The 18,509-nt window shown below is 31.8% G+C and overlaps 1 long non-coding RNA gene across 1 annotated transcript; it reads left to right on the top strand.

Moving 5' to 3' along the window:
• The first annotated feature begins 10,005 nt into the window (after nt 1–10,005).
• LOC126765500 (uncharacterized) lies at nt 10,006–10,986 on the top strand. The gene is made up of 3 exons (XR_007668469.1): nt 10,006–10,326; nt 10,388–10,504; nt 10,564–10,986. It is a non-coding gene; the product is annotated as an uncharacterized LOC126765500 (long non-coding RNA).
• Nucleotides 10,987–18,509: the final 7,523 nt, after the last annotated feature.

Genomic DNA, 18,509 nt, shown 5'->3' with positions numbered 1-18,509 from the left:
GCGAGTTGCGTCGTCAAACGACTCCACCACTGTCAAACTCGTCGACACACAAAAAAAGACAAGTATTTTTTAAATATTTTTATTTCTCTGAAATGTAAGTTGAATCTTCAGATTCAACTACATACATATGTACATATATAAGATATGCCGGGTCGTTGATGCTGAGTAATGTCAAGTCAGCACAACGGCTTCAGGTAAATTTAGCAAGTAAGATTTTTATAAAGAATATGTCAAGTCAGCACAACGGCTTCAGGTAAATTTAGGAAATAAGATTTTTGTAAAGAATAAAATGATGATTAATAAACTGGACGGCAAGCCGCTCAGTACGGTAAACCGGAGTTTTATTATATCGTAATTGGCGCAGTCGGTAATTTGGTGTTCCCCATTTTTCTACTATACATCGTAACAATTTTAGTGCGTTGAAAGCAAAAGTATTCTCAAACTTTTACTAAATAAATGAAATATTATGAAGTAAATTAAACTATAAAAAATACGCTAAATAAATAAATTGAAAATAAATTATTAATAAACTTTGCTAAATAAATGAAAGTTGCACAAAAAAAAAATAAATATAAAAGAAAAAACTAATTTTTTAAGGAGCCATATTTGTGTAAAGCATATACAATTTCGCATAATTTGTTGAAGTAAAAACAAAAAAAAAAAAAACAAAACGTGAACTATAAAATAATTTTATAAAAAATATATGTAATTGTGTACCAGAGATATTTGTAAGTGCCATACAAAAGCAACATCAGCAGCAACAACAACAACATTCACAAATGCAGCATCAGCAGCAGCAACAACAACAACATTAACAAAAGCAACAACAATAACATTAACAACAACAACGACGCCAGTAACAGTAACAACAGCAACATCAACAACAGCAGCACCAACAGCAAGGTAAAATAATATTCAACTAATAATTTAGTAATTTAAGTAGTAGTTTTATTTGAAGCCATTACTTTCTTTGTAAAAAAAAAAAAAAAAAAAAAAAAACAAGTCAACGCAGAAATTATGCTCACTAAATGTTTCAATCCATTCAAAAACAATACCATTAGAAAAAGAAACGAACAAACGAGAAAAGAAAAACAAAAAGCAGCAGTAGATACAGAAGTTAATTTGTTAAAATTCCTTTAAAATATAAAATTGCGTACTTAGATTATGTGTGTAAAGTTGTAGCACTATATATATGAAATAAATTATGGATTTTTTGTTTGCACCTCTACCTGACACAAATTTTCAAATGAATACGGAAGAATTACGTTTATGGCAACGAAATGCCATATTCGAGTGTGAATGTGATAATTTCATTAATAGACGGATAGAAGCTGGTCGAACACACCTATTGCTTTTCGAACGAGAGGGTTAAGTGCAATCCGAAATCCTTAATGCTACTGGAAATAATCGCTATTTAAGTGAGCGAAGGTGGCAAAAGTGCTGACTTCAATAAAAATTAATAAAATATTGTATGTATCTTAAATATTTATGAAATTTTAAATAAGACACCTCAATTGAAAAAAAAATTCCTTGGAATTGTATCTATGTAGCTCGAAATTTGTAGAACTTTACGGTAATTTTTAATAAACCATATGATTTGTTAATAGGAAATGATTCCTTTTTTTAAAAAACGTTAAAACCATTGATATCGAAAAAATGACAATAATTTTGAAAAATGGTGTGAATCTTCCATTCTATATGAAAACTATGCAAGAGCAAGTTTATTCATTAGATATAAGTGAAGTAAAGAACATCAACCTTGATCATTTAAAATCAAATGAGAAAAAGGAAATCGAAAAAATTATTAAAGCATTTCAATAAACTTATCTAATTAGAAAAAGTCACAGTAGATATAGCTCACCTATTCTAAAAATACAGAAAAAGATAGATAATTCAGGATACAAAAATTCAGGCTAGTGGTTGATTATAGGAGGTTAAAACAATTGACTGTAGATGATAAGTATCCTCTACCGAATATCGAAGGAATCTTAGATAAATTGGTAATATGGTACTTTAGCACCATAGATCTAGCAAAAGGTTACCATCAGATTTTAATGGCAGAAAGGGACATCCAGAAAACAGCTTTTGTCACTCCGGCAGGACTATATGAATACGTCCGAATGCCTTTCGGGTTGAAAAATGCCCCAGCTACTTTTCAGAGATTTATGAATGACATATTGAGGGAATATATAAATAAAATATGTGTCGTATATTTAGATGACATTTCATTAGAAGAGCACATAAACTCATTAAAAAAATTTTTTTGAAACTACAAGAGAATAAATTAAAAATACAGGCAGATAAATGCAGTTTTCTTCAAAGAGAAACTACATTCCTAGGACACATTTTAACAAAAGAAGGCATCAAGCCTAATACTGATAAAATTATAGCAATTAATACAAATACCAAAAACTGAGAAACAGTTAAAAGGATTTTTAGGAGCAACAGGATATTATCGAAAATTCATAAAAGATTATTCTAAAATAATAAAATGCTTACCCCATGATAAAATATTTGAAAAAGGGCAATAAAATAAACTCTAAAGATCCACAATATATTGAAAGCTTTGAAAATTTAAAAGCACTCATTTCATCTCACCCAACTCTCAAATTCCCAGAGTACGACAAAGAATTCAGTATCACAACTGATGCTAGTGACTATGCTATTGGAGCAGTGCTTTCACAGCAAGGCCAACCAGTATGCTATATTTCAAGAACTCTAAACAATCATGAGCAAAAATATTCAACGACAGACAAAGAATTTTTAGCGGTAATTTTCTCTATTACATATTTTCGACCATATATATATGGCAATAAATTTAAAATAATAACCGATCACTGTCCGATCAAATATCTTGTTAATAAATATAAAGGAAAAGAATTTTCTCAACGCCATCAGAGATGGTTATTGAAATTGCAAGAATACAACTTTGAAATAGAATATTTAAATGGAAAAAATAATGTTGTAGCTGATTTCTTGAGTCGAATTGAAAACTCACCAAAAATAAAAGAAGGTAACGACAATGAATCAAACTTAGAATTGTCGGAAACAATTCATTCAGCAGATGAAGAACTGTTTGAACACTTTCCAATTAAAGAAGAAATTGTTAATAAATATAAAATTCAAATTATATTAACATATAGACACAAACAGCAAATGCAAAGACTCCATGGAAGAAAAATAATTGAAATAAACCCAATGGATGAAAAAGAAGAGAACAAGGAAACATTAAAAAAATATATAAAAGGAAACGGAATTGTAGGAATATTTTCAGAAGTATCTGAAGCAGATTACCATAAAATACAAAAACTACTTATTGAAATGTTTGCTCAAGATAGAAGTTTAAAATTTATAAAATGCACAAAAAGAGCATCAGAAATAGAAGAAGAAGAAGAACTACATAAGCAAATATCACTATACCATACAAAAGAATCTATGCATAGTGGCATAAATGAAACCTATAATACATTAAAAGATAAAATATATTTTCCAAAATTCAAAGAAGAAATACAATTGATAATAAATAATTGCCAAAAATGCCAACAAATCAAATACGATAGGAAACCCATTAAACCTAAATTTCACCTAACTGAAACTCCAACCAATAAAAATGAGATACTTCATGTAGATATATTTCATTTCAATAAGCAATCATTTGTAACAGTAATTGACAAATTAACAAAATTCGCAGCAGCTTACAGAATAACAGACAGAAACTGGAGAGCTAAAAAGACAATAATTATGGAACATTTTGCGAAATTCGGTAAACCTAAAAAAATTATTATGGATAATGAGTTTAGAGCAGAACAATTAATACAATATTTAAATGCCGAAAATGTAGAAGTCCATCACACAAAACCAAATAGCCATACAGGAAATGCAGACATTGAGAGACTGCACTCAACCTTGTTGGAAAAACTAACAGGAATTGAGGACTCTAGTCTTTCAACAGAAATGAGGATACAAATTGTTATATGCAACTATAACGATAGGTACCACTCAACTATCAAATGTTCTCCAAGGGACGCCAAAGAAAACATTTGTCCATCCATATTACAAGATAGAATAAATACAGTAAAACAGAAAACAATAGCCAAATTAAATCAAAACAGAGAAGAATATATAGAAAACAGACAAACAGGACCAATTAAAAACTACAAAAGAGTACGGCATAAGGATCAACCATATTTCAGAATATTTCCCTTACAAAACGTCCATCCGGCAAATATAAAAAGACCAATGAAATTAGCAAACATAGAAAATCCAAATGAGGATGATGACGATTCATTCAGTCTAAGGGCATTTAATGGAGATAATAACATTTAATTTTTTTTTCTACATACATATATATACATGATTTTTTTTACCCCAGTGGGTAAGGGGTCTTTCTAGAATATACCCATGGTAAGAGATGCCTGTCGTAAGAGGCGACTAAAATCCAATTTAAGTTTTTTTAAATCAAAACCTAAAACGGTTATACATTTTTACTTTTACAGATGACGATAATAATTATTTTTTTAACAATAATCATATCATTGGTGACAGCACTTTTGCAAATTACACCAATAATAGAAGATGCGGGGTATACAATTATACAAACAGCGGACATAGAAATAGTTAACGAAATAAGTACAGTTATACATACTATAAATCCGAACAAGATAGCAGACATAGTTGATCAGGTTAAAGAAAATATTGAAAAACTAAATATTGAAAATAAAGAAATTTTGTTTGATGAAATAAAAAATATAAAAGCAAAAATCACATCAATAACACCGAATATCAAAAAGAGAAATAAAAGAGGCTTGATAAATATAGGAGGAATAGCATATAAATGGATGTTTGGAGTCATGGATGATGATGACAGACAAGACATTTTGAACCATTTAAAAATTATTGAAGAAAATGGCCATAATGCCATTGTAAATTTAAATAAACAAATAGTAATTAATGAACATTTAAATAGATCACTAAACTTATTAAAAGGAACTATAGAATCAGATAGGAAACAAATAATAGAAACTTTAAATATAATAAACAAAGAGGAAAATAGAATTGAAAGTAAAATTTTGTATAATGATGAAATGAATAAACTAAAATTCATAGAAAGTAAAGTTCAAGAAATACAAAATAATATAGCGGCGGCTAAATACAATATGGTACATCCAAGTATGTTAACTAGGGAAGAAATTGAAAAATACGAGATTGATTTTTACAAACTAAAATTATCAAAAGTAGGAGTAGTAGTATACAGAAACGATACAATAATATTTGCAATTCAGATACCAAGAACATTTTTTCAAACTAAGATTCAATTAATAACCCCAATGCCAAATAGAAATAAATTACAAATTATTGAAAAAGAAAAATTCGTTATAAAAATTGGCGAAAACTATTTTGATTATGTAGAAAATAAAGCATTTAAAAATCTAAAATTGAGTAAAAGCTGCATATTTTCAAATACTTGCGAATTTAAATATAATAACAAAACATCAATACAAGAAATAAGCGATGACACAATATTAATAAGAAATGCAAAAAATGATGTAATAAAACAAAACTGCGATGACAGAAAAATTGTATTAAAAAATAACTATATAATCAAATTTGTAAATTGTAAAATGGAAATTTTAAAACAAGAATTTAAAAATAATAAAACAGAATATATTCATACAATTATATACCCTGCCGAAAAATTAAACCAAAGTTACACACCAAAATTAACATTCAATGATATTGCAATAAAAAATATAGAAAACATAAAAGAAATTGCAGAATTAAAATACCATAAAAATGTATCATATGGTATTAATATATCATTGATAATCATTGTAATGGTAGTAGTAGCAATCCTAGTAATAATATTAAAGAAAAAAACAACAAAAATAAAAATTGTAAATACAAGAACTCAGGAGAGTTCAAACAGTAACGCTGGGGGAGTTGCGTCGTCAAACGACTCCACCACTGTCAAACTCGTCGACACACAAAAAAAGACAAGTATTTTTTAAATATTTTTATTTCTCTGAAATGTAAGTTGAATCTTCAGATTCAACTACATACATATGTACATAAAATACATAAATAAGGAAATATTCATAAGATATGCCGGGTCGTTGATGCTGAGGAATGTCAAGTCAGCACAACGGCTTCAGGTAAATTTAGCAAGTAAGATTTTTATAAAGAATATGTCAAGTCAGCACAACGGCTTCAGGTAAATTTAGGAAATAAGATTTTTGTAAAGAATAAAATTATTATTAATAAACTGGACGGCAAGCCGCTCAGTACGGTAAACCGGAGTTTTATTATTCAAACGAAATTTCATATATTATTATGGTAATATATTATGTTTTTAGGATATTATGATAATTATACTCTCGCAACAATGTTGCTAACGAGAGTATTATAGTTTTGTTCACATAACGGTTGTTTGTAAGTCCTAATACTAAAAGAGTCAGATATAGGGTTATATATACCAAAGTGATCAGGGCGACGAGTAGAGTCGAAATCCGGATGTCTGTCTGTCCGTCCGTCCGTCTGTCCGTCCGTCCGTCCGTGCAAGCTGTAACTTGAGTAAAAATTGAGATATCATGATGAAACTTGGTGCACGTATTCCTTGGCTCCATAAGAAGGTTAAGTTCGAAGATGGGAAAAATCGGCCCACTGCCACGCCCACAAAATGGCGGAAACCGAAAACCTATAAAGTGTCATAACTTAGCCATAAATAAATATATTAAAGTGAAATTTGGCACAAAGGATCGCATTAGGGAGGGGCATATTTGGACCCAATTGTTTTGGAAAAGTGGGCGTGGCCCCGCCCCCTACTAAGTTTTTTGTACATATCTCGGAAACTACTATAGCTATGTCAACCAAAGTCTACAGAGTCGTTTTCTTCAGGTATTTCCATATACAGTTCAAAAATGGAAGAAATCGGATAATAACCACGCCCACCTCCCATACAAAGGTTATGTTTAAAATCACTAAAAGTTCGTTAACCGACTAACAAAAAACGTCAGAAACACTAAATTTTACGGAAGAAGTGGCAGAAGGAAGCTGCACCCAGGCTTTTTTTAAAAATTGAAAATGGGCGTGGCGCCGCCCACTTATGGACCAAGAACCATATCTCAGGAGCTACTAGACCGATTTCAATGAAATTCGGTATATAATATTTTTTTAACACCCTGATGACATGTACGAAATATGGGTGAAATCGGTTCACAACCACGCCTTCTTCCAATATAAAGCTATTTTGAATTCCATCTGATGCCTTCTCTGTATAATACGAGTATAAACATTAGGAACCAATGATGATAGCGGAATAAGACTTTACAAAAATACGGTATTTGAAAAATATGTAAATGACGTATTATGAAATCTCGATTATCACTTTACCATGCGAGAGTATAAAATGTTCGGTGACACCCGAACTTAGCCCTTCCTTACTTGTTTTTCATATATGTATTAAGCATATATACATGCATACGAAATTATATAATATTATCAAAGATAAGGAATGTTTAAAAAGTAGCTCATTTGCCCATTAACTACAAATATTACCATGAAAATAGCATGATTTAATAATAATGTTATCAATTTTGCATGAATTCACAAAAATTCGCAAAATTATATTCATATCAATTGATATGATAGCAGGTAAAAGTATAAAAATATAAGCCAAAAGGCCAACATGCGTCTGTAAAAGCAATGTACATATATTTCTGAGCATAATTTTCATTCAATGCTCAGCTCTGTTCACAAATTTATGTTAAAATTTCTCCCGCCGAGCCAAAAGTGGTGAAATCCACTAATAGAAAATTCATGGCTCTTGACAGTTCACACCAGAGATAAAGAGATGTTTAACTCCTCTCTCACTGGAAGTGAGAGAGCAATTGCTAAACGTCAAAACCTACTGAACTTTGACGTTTATCAATTGGAAACGAGCGATGGCCAGATTGAAATCTTACCAAAAAAAATGTGTAAACGGAGGGATTTGTTGCATCGTTCAAGACCACTTATAAAAAATGTTAAACAATGAAAATTAAATAAATTTGTGAAATTTAAAGATATTTGATGAAACGTTTTGTAATTTGAAGCATCATAGTTTTATTTTCAATGGAAAATGATTAAAAACATTTAATGATTGAGAGCTAACAAGCTTAAATCCTATTATTGGGTACTGAAAGGACAAAAGTCAGTTGTTATAATATTCTTTAAAAAGATTTAATTAGTTTCTTCGTATAATAAATAACCACTATTTAGTAATTTTTATTCGTACTAAATGTTGGGTATTGGGTTGATAAATACCCAAAAATTGTTATTTTGTTCAATCTGACAATAATGGAAAATGTTATAAAAAACGCTAATTTTGAGGCGCTCTCACACTGGAATAAGTTTAACATCCCTTTATTCCTGGTTCACACGCTTGTCCGTAGTTGAACCTTCTCTATATTATACGTTCTCTGGTTAAAGTAAAGTGAAAGAGAATGAGAAAAAAACTCGAACAGACTTGCGCAACACAAGTTGCTCGTGTGAATGTAATGGGAGACAGCAAAAGAGAATCGCCCGAGAATTAGCATCAAAAGTTGACGCGTGTAGTAATAGACTTTCAAGTGCACATGTCATCAGTGCTGCCAACTTTTCACCAGGAAAAAAAGCTGTTTTTGACGGGAAGAATGGAGAAAAAAGCTAAAAAAATGATTAAAAAAATCCAAAAAAAAATCTAAAAACAAATGTATCAAAAATAAGAAAAAATATCTAAAAAAATAACAATTTATTAAGTTCATTTTTGTTTAGAAGATTTCCATTAATTTATCTATATCGTCTTGGTCTGTCTCATTTTCGTATGACATATTCGTGCCTATCATCTGCAGATATTTTACAGGCACTTCATAGTCGACGCAGCATTTTCCCATCCTTCGTAATCCATTTCTGTATATTAAAATAAAAATGAATAGAATATATCTTTTTCTTGAAATAACACTTTACCTTATGCTTAGAATGCTGTTAGTCGTGGCTAGGACTATTGAATTTCTTAATTTTGATTTAATTAGGTTAACCTGGCTAAAAACCCTTTCTATCTCCGCGTTTGACCAGGGTAAACACAATATTTGAATGGCCACAGTTGCCAACTCAAAAAATCTGCGGTTTCCACCAGAATCTTTAAAGTTTAGCAGACTATAGAATTTACGCGCCCTTTTTAAATAGAGATGGAACCACTAAATAGAGATGACATTCGCGTATATCGAGAAAAACAATCGATCCGCCACCACATTTTCTGGTTTGTTTGTAAGTGACTATCGTAAAGCTGCCACTTTTTCATATTTTTTGTACTTAAGTGTTAACAACACAAAAAAAAGTCAGAAAAAGCCAACTGAATTTCTAAAAAAGCCAGAATTCCCGCTTTTCCCAATTCCCCGCAATTCTCAAATTTTTCCAGCAGTTAGCCTTCGAAAAATGAACATGTTTAATTTTGAACACTGCCCTTCCCGAAGAACATAGCTTTAGTAAATGCTGTCAGTTTTGAATGGTTTTTCGTAGTAACCGTGCCGTTACAAAATTTTGTAAAAATGTCAGAAGTTTGCTTTATTTGCAATGAATCTTTGACTGAAAATGAAATTGTGGTTGTTGATCGTGGGATCGATGAATATTTGAAGGACAAAACATCTGTACCGATACATAAGCAGTGCCGTAAGGCATACACCCGAAAGAGCAGAAGCGCTGCAGCTAAAATACAACGTGAGGCCGAGCTAGCTACCACATCAGGGGTTAGTCCTCCTCGTACTAGAGCACGAGGTAATATGTATGTATATCGTCTTTTTGTTTCAAGAAATATTGTTTGTTCTGTGGTTTTGAAGGCTGAAATGAAAAAAGCTCAGTATCTTCACATTTTGCTCGCTACGGTCGGCAACTGAGGAAGGGAGGAACGAAATTGCCTGCTTCTGCTATAACTCGTCAGCAGATGTTATCCTCACTAATGGAATTCGTGTTCTCCTTGCTATTTATGGAGCTCAAAAAAAATTAAATCGATAGACAAGTATCGATATTTGAGTTTCCTGAAAAACACAGAAACAATAAGAAAGTGCAGTTATCTTGTCTCCCTCCAACATTTGCTTCTGCTTATCAACACTTGCTTCGTGTGTGCAAATGTGGCTAGGCAATAATCTAAATCCTGAAGATTGGGGCTGAAAAGGTATGAATAAAAGTTTGGAGCGAATTGAGACTTTACTGCCCCCTGCTCCAGAAAAATTACTCAATACAGTTTTTTGTAATTGCAAAAAAGGCTGCACAAAGAATTGCGGGTGCAGAAAAGTTGGATTGTATTGTTCAACGGTATGTAGCAATTGTCAAGGCCAATCTTGCACAAACATTGAATCAAATGCAACATATGTAGATTATTTCGAAATTGATGAGGATATAACTGATAGATCTCTCTTCTTGGAGCAGTCGACACAAATCGAGCAAGAGGAAGAAACGAGTGACGATGAAGAACTTGATGATAAATGAAGAAGTAATTTTCTAGCTGTTAAAATTTTCATTTAATTTAAATAAAAAATGTTTCTTCTTTAGATCAAAATATATTGTGGAGCATGCCTACTGGGGAAACCACGTTAAAAAATGCGCCGTGTACACTACCTCAGAGGTGGTGTGGAAATGTGTGCATATAGTCGAAAATACGACTTTCCTGCGGTCTAAAGATCACGATATCTCGAAAAAGATGCTTTGTAGAGGAAAAAGTGTTTTCTCTCTTTTTTGTGACTATAGTGAAACACCAGGTTTTCAAACTCTCAAAACTGAAAAAACTGCCTGCCATAGGCGCTGTGCAGATTCCAACTACTTTTCTGCTTACACGTACATACGTATACGTGTGATCATAGATCTCTGTTGCGCTCATATAATAGTGTCATATAAAAAAAGTATATCTGAGCTGCTAATATCCCCAATCGACAGCTGATGCATGGTTTCATATTAGAATTCTAAACAAACATTTTAAATTTAAATTTTTTTATTTATTCTTCATTAATATACAATTTTTTCAGAATTATTTCTTATTGTATTATTACAATAATTATTATTAACAAATTTATGGTTTTACCTAAATATTTATATGTATATACAAATATATTTAATAAAAAGTTATTAATATCTGAAAATAAAGAATAATAAAATAGAACTCGTAATATTTAAAAGAAAAAGAAAGAAAGATTAATTAAATAAAAATTATAATAATTACTGAAAGAAAATATTAATATTATCTGATCATTTAAAATACAAAACCAGGGTTTTCATTTGCTACTCCGTAGCAGCAAAATTTTTAGAACTATTGCTATGTTATAATTAGCTACCGCTCTCACTTTTACGGGAGCCATAGCAGATCAATGTAAAAGTATGTGCTCTGCTCTGGTCGAAGTTTTGTTAGGTAAAAAGTTATAGCTGTTGCAAAAGCCAAAAGTGAAGTGCTGTGCTCTGATTTGGCGTAGCGGGAGCAAAAAATTGGGAGTGGTAGTAGAGCAGAGCTAATTGAAATTTGCTTGTGCTACAGCTCTCGCATGTGTACCATATGTAGCACATACATACTTACTTAACAATTTATATTTGCAGCTTCTGATAATACTGCTGCTGCCGCTGCTATTTCCAATTCTGTTCTTATTTCCAATGCTATAAAAACAAATGAAGTAATTATTTGCAAATTATTGTTAAAAAATCGCATAAAATTCATCCGATTTTCTTTTGTCACTATTGACAATTATGTTTTCTTATTCGCACTCATTCAAATAAATCAAGAAATGAGATAACTCATCGCGAAAATATATTGTAAAACTATAAAATATTTAAATCCAAAATTATTATAAATATTACTTCGAATGCAATCATACAAATTAGCAAAACTATACTCATATCAATAAATATTACATAAGCCAAAAGGCCAAACTTGAAAGGAATGATCCAATAACTGTATACACACATTTTGCACTTCTTAACTTTGTAACGCCAAAATAAGCAAAAATTATTAAAAATGTAAGAAAATCCCTTTTTTCCTAATATTGCGTATTTTTTCAATGCCACATCCGGGTAAAAAAATTTAATGTCTTCAAATTTTCTTCTTAAAAATTCGTTTGTATTAGAAAAAGGTATCAGACCTACTATGTGACATGACATTTTTATTTTCTGTTTAATTTCTTCCATTTTAAATTAAACAGTCGTTTTTTAGGAATATCTGCTCAATAATGTCGAATATGTTAGAAAATGGTAAATGCCCTACTCGGTGTTTTTCGGATCTGTTAGCCGTCCAATCGAGTGTCATAAAAAATTCGATTTGTTTTTTCTCATTTGTTTATGTTCTCTCCAATTCTACATGTTGAATTAATTCCTTCTTAAGTTTGCTTACTGCGTTTAATGTTTCTTCATCTAATTCGATTATAACCCTTTTCGACGATTTTGAGAAACCCTTCCAATTTCTTCTACTAAATACTTTGTTAATGGCTTTATGATGTGTACATATTTGTTTTCCTATAATAACCTATCATTCCTAAGAAACTTTCTAGTTGCCTTATAGCATTGACAGACGGCAGCGTTAAACCAGATTAATTGCATTTTTCGGGATTAATTCAGGAGTTACCACAGCTAACTCCGTTGCTGAATCCAAAAATAACTCTCAAAATTTTAGGGAGTTTGTGAGATTTTCGTTGGCAACATTGTTAAAAATGGCCAATTTTCATCTATTGTGAATGAAATACAAGCAACCCTGACAGCTGTTTATCAAGTTCTCAATATAATATCAATAAAACTTCTATGTTATGATGCAGTTTTAAAAATAATGTGTTGATATGCTTTTGTAATAAAAAATGGTTTGGTAAAAATTGGTCGGCTAACAACCGTAATGTCTATCTTCTATCAATTTTCATTGAAAATATTATAAAAAGGACAATGAGCTGTTTATGAGAGTTTCAAACTCGCATAGCTGCCGTCTGTCATCTACAAATTTGGATCTGATTAAGTGCGCAGTTAATCCGGATTAACGCTGCCGTCTGTCAAGGCTATTAGTGTCCTTATTACTTATGACTCCTTATTTATTGCAAGGTTACTTTTTAGCACAATATTCAATTTTAAATTCCTACTCGAGCGCCAATTAATAAAATTACACACTACCTTTTTGGTTGAATTCCAAATTGAGTCTGCTTTTATTTTACATATTCATTCTTTGTTTAACTTTTCTTACGCTTTAATGTGGGAAACAGAATTTGATGCAAAGAAGTTGCATTCTTTAATTCGGTATCCTGATTTTATTCTATAAACACGATTAAAATTGTTTGAGTTCAAATTTTATTGGTCAGATTTAATTCTGCGAAACAGTTATCGACTGATACTCAAAGCGAACGGTTGTGTTTTTGTGCTGTTAGTGATTTTTGCTATTCTCTGACACTTTCGTTTTTGTAAGTGCATTCTAACCACAAGAAGTCTCATTTAAAGCTCGTGTTAAAGAGTGTTTAAATTACAAGAGATATGCCCACAGGGGGACACTCTCTTGGTGATAACAGGTTGGCCCTGACATAAGAAAAATTCAGTTCCTCAGTTGTTAAATAATTTTTGTCGTTTGATAAAAAACAGAATTTTATTATTCAAAATACAATTTTTATTCAATATAATCTTCCTGAACATTAATACAGCTGCTTCAACGATCCTCCAATGTGTGGATCCCATTCCTGAAGTGAGAATCCGAAAGGTCTGCAAAATACGCTTCAACAGCCGTTGTGACATCTTCATTTGATGAAAAACGCTTGCCACGCATAATTTTTTTGAGTTCCAGAAACGAATGGAATTCTCTCGGGGCCAAATCTGGTGAATACGGTGGATGCTCCAACAATTCGAACTTTAATTTAGCCATTGTCAAAATGCGCTTGTGACACGGTGCATCGTCTTGACGAAAAAGGATTTTTTTCTTCTCGAAAACGGGTCTTTTTTCACGAATTTTTCCTTCAAAAGGTTGAAATAATATTCAGAATTAGTTGTTTTACAAGTTTGCAAGTAATCCTTTTTAAAACCCAAAATTTAACATAAAATATGGCTCTCACTGTCTAATGAGATGTGTACAGCCTCTACTAAATCTCTCTCAGTCAATCGGCGATCTTTCAAAACCATATCCTGTATTTTGGCTATGTTTTCTGGTGATTGTACAAGTTTTGAATCGTCTTCAAGGCTTGTACAATCACGTTTAAATTCAGCAACCCATCTTTCTACTGTTTTAATTGTAGGTGAACGATCATTATACACTTTTGACATTCGTTCGTGAATTTCTTTTGGTGCTACACCTTCCAAAAATAAGTATTTAGCACTGCTCGATATTAAATTTTTTCCATTGTAAAAAAATACTGTGACACGGTGACAATAAATAGATTGTAAACAAAAAATAAAATCGATAGATTGAAATGATACACTACATACGTTCACATGAAGAGTGTACCAACAAAACAAAGTAGCAATGCCCTCTCTTACCGAACAACAAAACTTATTTACCTGGTAATGTGGTATGCAACAGTAAATCGACTTATAAGTCCGCATCAATTCGGTTTTCAAAAAGGATTAGGAGTAATAGACCCCCTGTTACAATTTCCATTAATTTGGCATCCCGTAACCACGTTTCAATTCAGAGCCTAGATTTGGAAAAGGGTTTCGACAGGGTTGGAGCACATATGGTACTCAGTAAACTCAAGCACTGAAAAATTAGAAAAAAGTTTTACCATTGTAAAATATCTCTTATGCCATCGAAAATTTATCGTTTGTGCCAATAAATGCCAATTACAGTCTAACAAGTTGAACAATGGTATCCCTCAGGGTTCACCACTCTTGGCAACTCTCTTTATAATTACGTTTAATAAAGTCAGCTCCATAATTAGCACCAGGGATAATGGGATGCTCAACTTATTCCAGTGAGAGAGCGCCTCAAAATAAGAGTTTTTTATAGCATTTTCCGTTGTGGCCAAATCGAACAAAGCCAGATTGCAAATTATTATATATTGGACTTTTAATATATGGCGAAACTACTTAAATCCCTTTTTATGATTTTATGGTATATTACAACTGATTTTCGATCTTTCAATACTTAATAAGTTGAAGTTGAATTAGTTCTCAATTAATAAATGTTTTTAATCATTTGTAATTGAAAATTACTTCTACTGTGCATCAAATTGCAAAACGTTTCATGAAATATATTTAAATTTCGCATTTTTTTTTATTTTCATTCTTTAGCATTTTTTATTAGCGATCTTGACCGACGAGCGATGGTCACAAATCCCAAAAATCCGTTCACCTCTTATCAAAAATGCTATATTTTTGAAATTTAAAGGTATTTGATGAAATTCATCATAGTATTATTTTTCAATCTTTTAATAATTGAGCCGTTCCAGTCATTCTTTAAAAAAGATTTAAATAGTTTCTCCATATAATAAATAACCGTTCTCTCATTTCAAGTGACAGGAGAGTTGGGCATCTCTTTATCTCTGATTAGCACTAACCCACAAACACTTTATCTGCGCAGATGACGCAGTGATCTTTACAAAAATTAAAAACTTAGGGCAAGTTAAACATGCATTTTTAAAAATTCTAATGTCCGATTTCAGAGTCCATACTTAAGTTGTGCTTAGGATAAAACAGGAAAATAGTGTTTTACAGTTCATACTTAAGTTATGTTAAGTACTGAAAATGGGAGACTTAAGCATTGCTTCAGTAACACCTGATTTTTGTTCTGAATTTTCAGTTATTTGTGAAAAGAAGAATAATAAGAAATAATTATTTGTGAGAAAATATGGAATCGGATTGGATTCCGCCACTTCCAATGGGTGCTTTGACTCGCTAGCGGTGAAATTCGAGTTTCTTTTGTTGTTTTCATCCATTTTCGATATAACTTTCCTCGCAAAATTATGTATTGTCCGTCATAATTTAAATATTTCAAACATATTTTTATGGCTGACATTTGTAAAACATATGTTGCCTTATATCATAATAAAATTTTATAGAAATTAAGCATTGACTGTGAAACGCAAAAGAGAACTTAGAAGGCAAACAGCGTGGCCGCAAAACCGTGGTCCGAATCAGCTGACACTTACCAATGTAAATAATCAGCCAACACCGCTTCTACCTGCTGTTTTACCGTAGATTTCCACGGTATTTGGATTTTCCCGTCGAAAAATGTCAGCTAATTGTTCTCTCACAACACAGGGTTACCACTTTCGATATACTGTAATAATTATAAAAATTGTCTTCAATATGTTTGAAATTTTCTTAAACTAACTAAAAATCTGAATCGAATGCTATTATTTATAAATATATAAACTATTTTTAATAGTTTGTTTCCAGATATGTATTATGAAAAATTGTAATTGAAAACTTAGATGTGTACAAAACTTTATATGCGTATTGAGCAATCAACAAACAAAAATGGCTGATTTCTACGGGCTCAACTTTTGACACATTTTGCATCAGAGATAAAGAGATCCCCAATTCTCCTGTCACTGGAAATGTGAGAACCGCTCACCTACCGAATTTTGACAGTTGACTGGATTGGGTAGGTTTTGTCGTTTTGCAATTGGAATGACTGGAACGGCCAGATTGAAATTATACCAAAAATATAAGTGAACGGAGGAATTTGTTGCCGCCGTTCAAGATCACTAATAAACATTTAAAACAATGAAAATCAAAGAAATTGCGAAATTTAAATATATTTCATGAAGCAATTTGTAATTTGATGCATAATAGAATTAATTTTTTATTGCAAATGATTAAAAACATTTATTAATTGAGACTAACAGGCTGAATTCACCTTATTAAGTATTGAAAGATCGAAAGTCAGTTGTTTTAATATACCATAAAATCATAAAAAAGGAATTAAGTAGTTTCGCCATATATTAAAAGTCCGATATATAATAATTTACAATAGTAATAAATGTTAGGTATTTTAATTTAAATTCCCAAAAATTCTTATTTTGTTCGATCTGGCCATAATGGAAAATGTTATACAAAACGCTTATTTTGGGGCGCTTTCACACTGGAATAAGTTGGGCATCCCATTATTCCTGTTTTGCATTCTACAGGCGGCAACTGAGGAAGGGAGGAGCGTTTTTCGCTGTTTCTGCTATTAGTCCGCAACAATGCAATTTTATATGGGCACTACTTAAGTTTGGACTGTGAAACCTGGCATAAATGATGTCAATAAATCGTCATCTAAAATGCAAAATAACGTAAAGTCAAAAAATTCTAAATTGAGTTTTTTATTGATTGCGATTCACCACATCATATTACATACTTATGTGTCACAAATTTAAAGCTTCTACGATCAGAAATACCCAAGTTTTAACATTTTGAAGTTATACTTCTTATACGAGTTCGGAAAAGGTTGCGATAGATTCAGGTTGCGCAACCTTGCTCAATATGAATCTACGCAATCTTGCTCAATATGAATCTACGCAACCTTGTCTGCGAAGATGTTCGAGCAGCAAGCGAAGCGGTAACAATCGGCGATCGTTTGTTCGTTTCTTTCGGCACAGCTCGGCTTTTCTACCAACAACACAATGTTGCCATGCTTATGCTGTTGTTGTTTTTGTAGAACAATGTTTCAATTTTTGGTTGCTGACATATTCAATTAACAATAAATTCTGTTGGGATTCGAACCTACGTACCTACGTGCTCGTCGTCACTTCTGAAGCGCTTACCACCTCGACCACCATTGACACTTGTATTGCGTTGTCCTAGTTATGGTTTGGTTGAAAGAAATATACAATGGATCGCCGATTGTTGGTGACATATTCATATGTGTACGCATATGTATGTTTGTATGCTTGTGCATTATTTGTTTGGCAATGTATGCAAATATATGTACATATAAGTATATATGAATGTATGAACATGCAAGTCAATGCGCGCACATGTAATAAGTATATTGATAAGTGATAAATAAAAAAATTAAAAAGTGATAAAAATAAATAGTATAAAATCATACCAATGAAAATTTATGCCGCAATTATTATATAGTAGTCCAAAAATATGACTTCTTATTTTTCCCAGAAATATATTTGTGAAAAAAAGGATCTTTATCCTTTTTTGAAGTTATACTTCTTATACGAGTTCGGAAAAGGTTGCGATAGATTCAGGTTGCGCAACCTTGCTCAATATGAATCTACGCAACCTTTTCTGCGAAGATGTTCGAGCAGCAAGCGAATCGGTGACAATCGGCGATCGCTTGTTCGTTTCTTTCGGCACAGCTCGGCTTTTCTACCAACAACACAATGTTGCCATGCTTATGCCGTTGTTTTTGTAAAACAATGTTTCAATTTTTGGTTGGTGACATATTCAATTTAAAATAAATTCTGTTGGGATTCAAACCTACGTGCTCGTCGTCACTTTTGAAGCGCTTACAACCAACACCACCATTGACACTTGTATTGCGTTGTCCTAGTTATGGTTTGGTTATGCATGAAAGAAATATACAATGGATCGCCGATTGTTACCTCTTTCCTTGCTGC

The sequence above is a fragment of the Bactrocera neohumeralis genome, unplaced genomic scaffold (genome assembly GCF_024586455.1).
Source record: "Bactrocera neohumeralis isolate Rockhampton unplaced genomic scaffold, APGP_CSIRO_Bneo_wtdbg2-racon-allhic-juicebox.fasta_v2 cluster10, whole genome shotgun sequence".
Classification (NCBI taxonomy): domain Eukaryota; kingdom Metazoa; phylum Arthropoda; class Insecta; order Diptera; family Tephritidae; genus Bactrocera; species Bactrocera neohumeralis.
The sequence above is the reverse complement of the archived record's forward strand: the minus strand, read 5'-3'. Positions and strand labels throughout refer to the sequence as shown.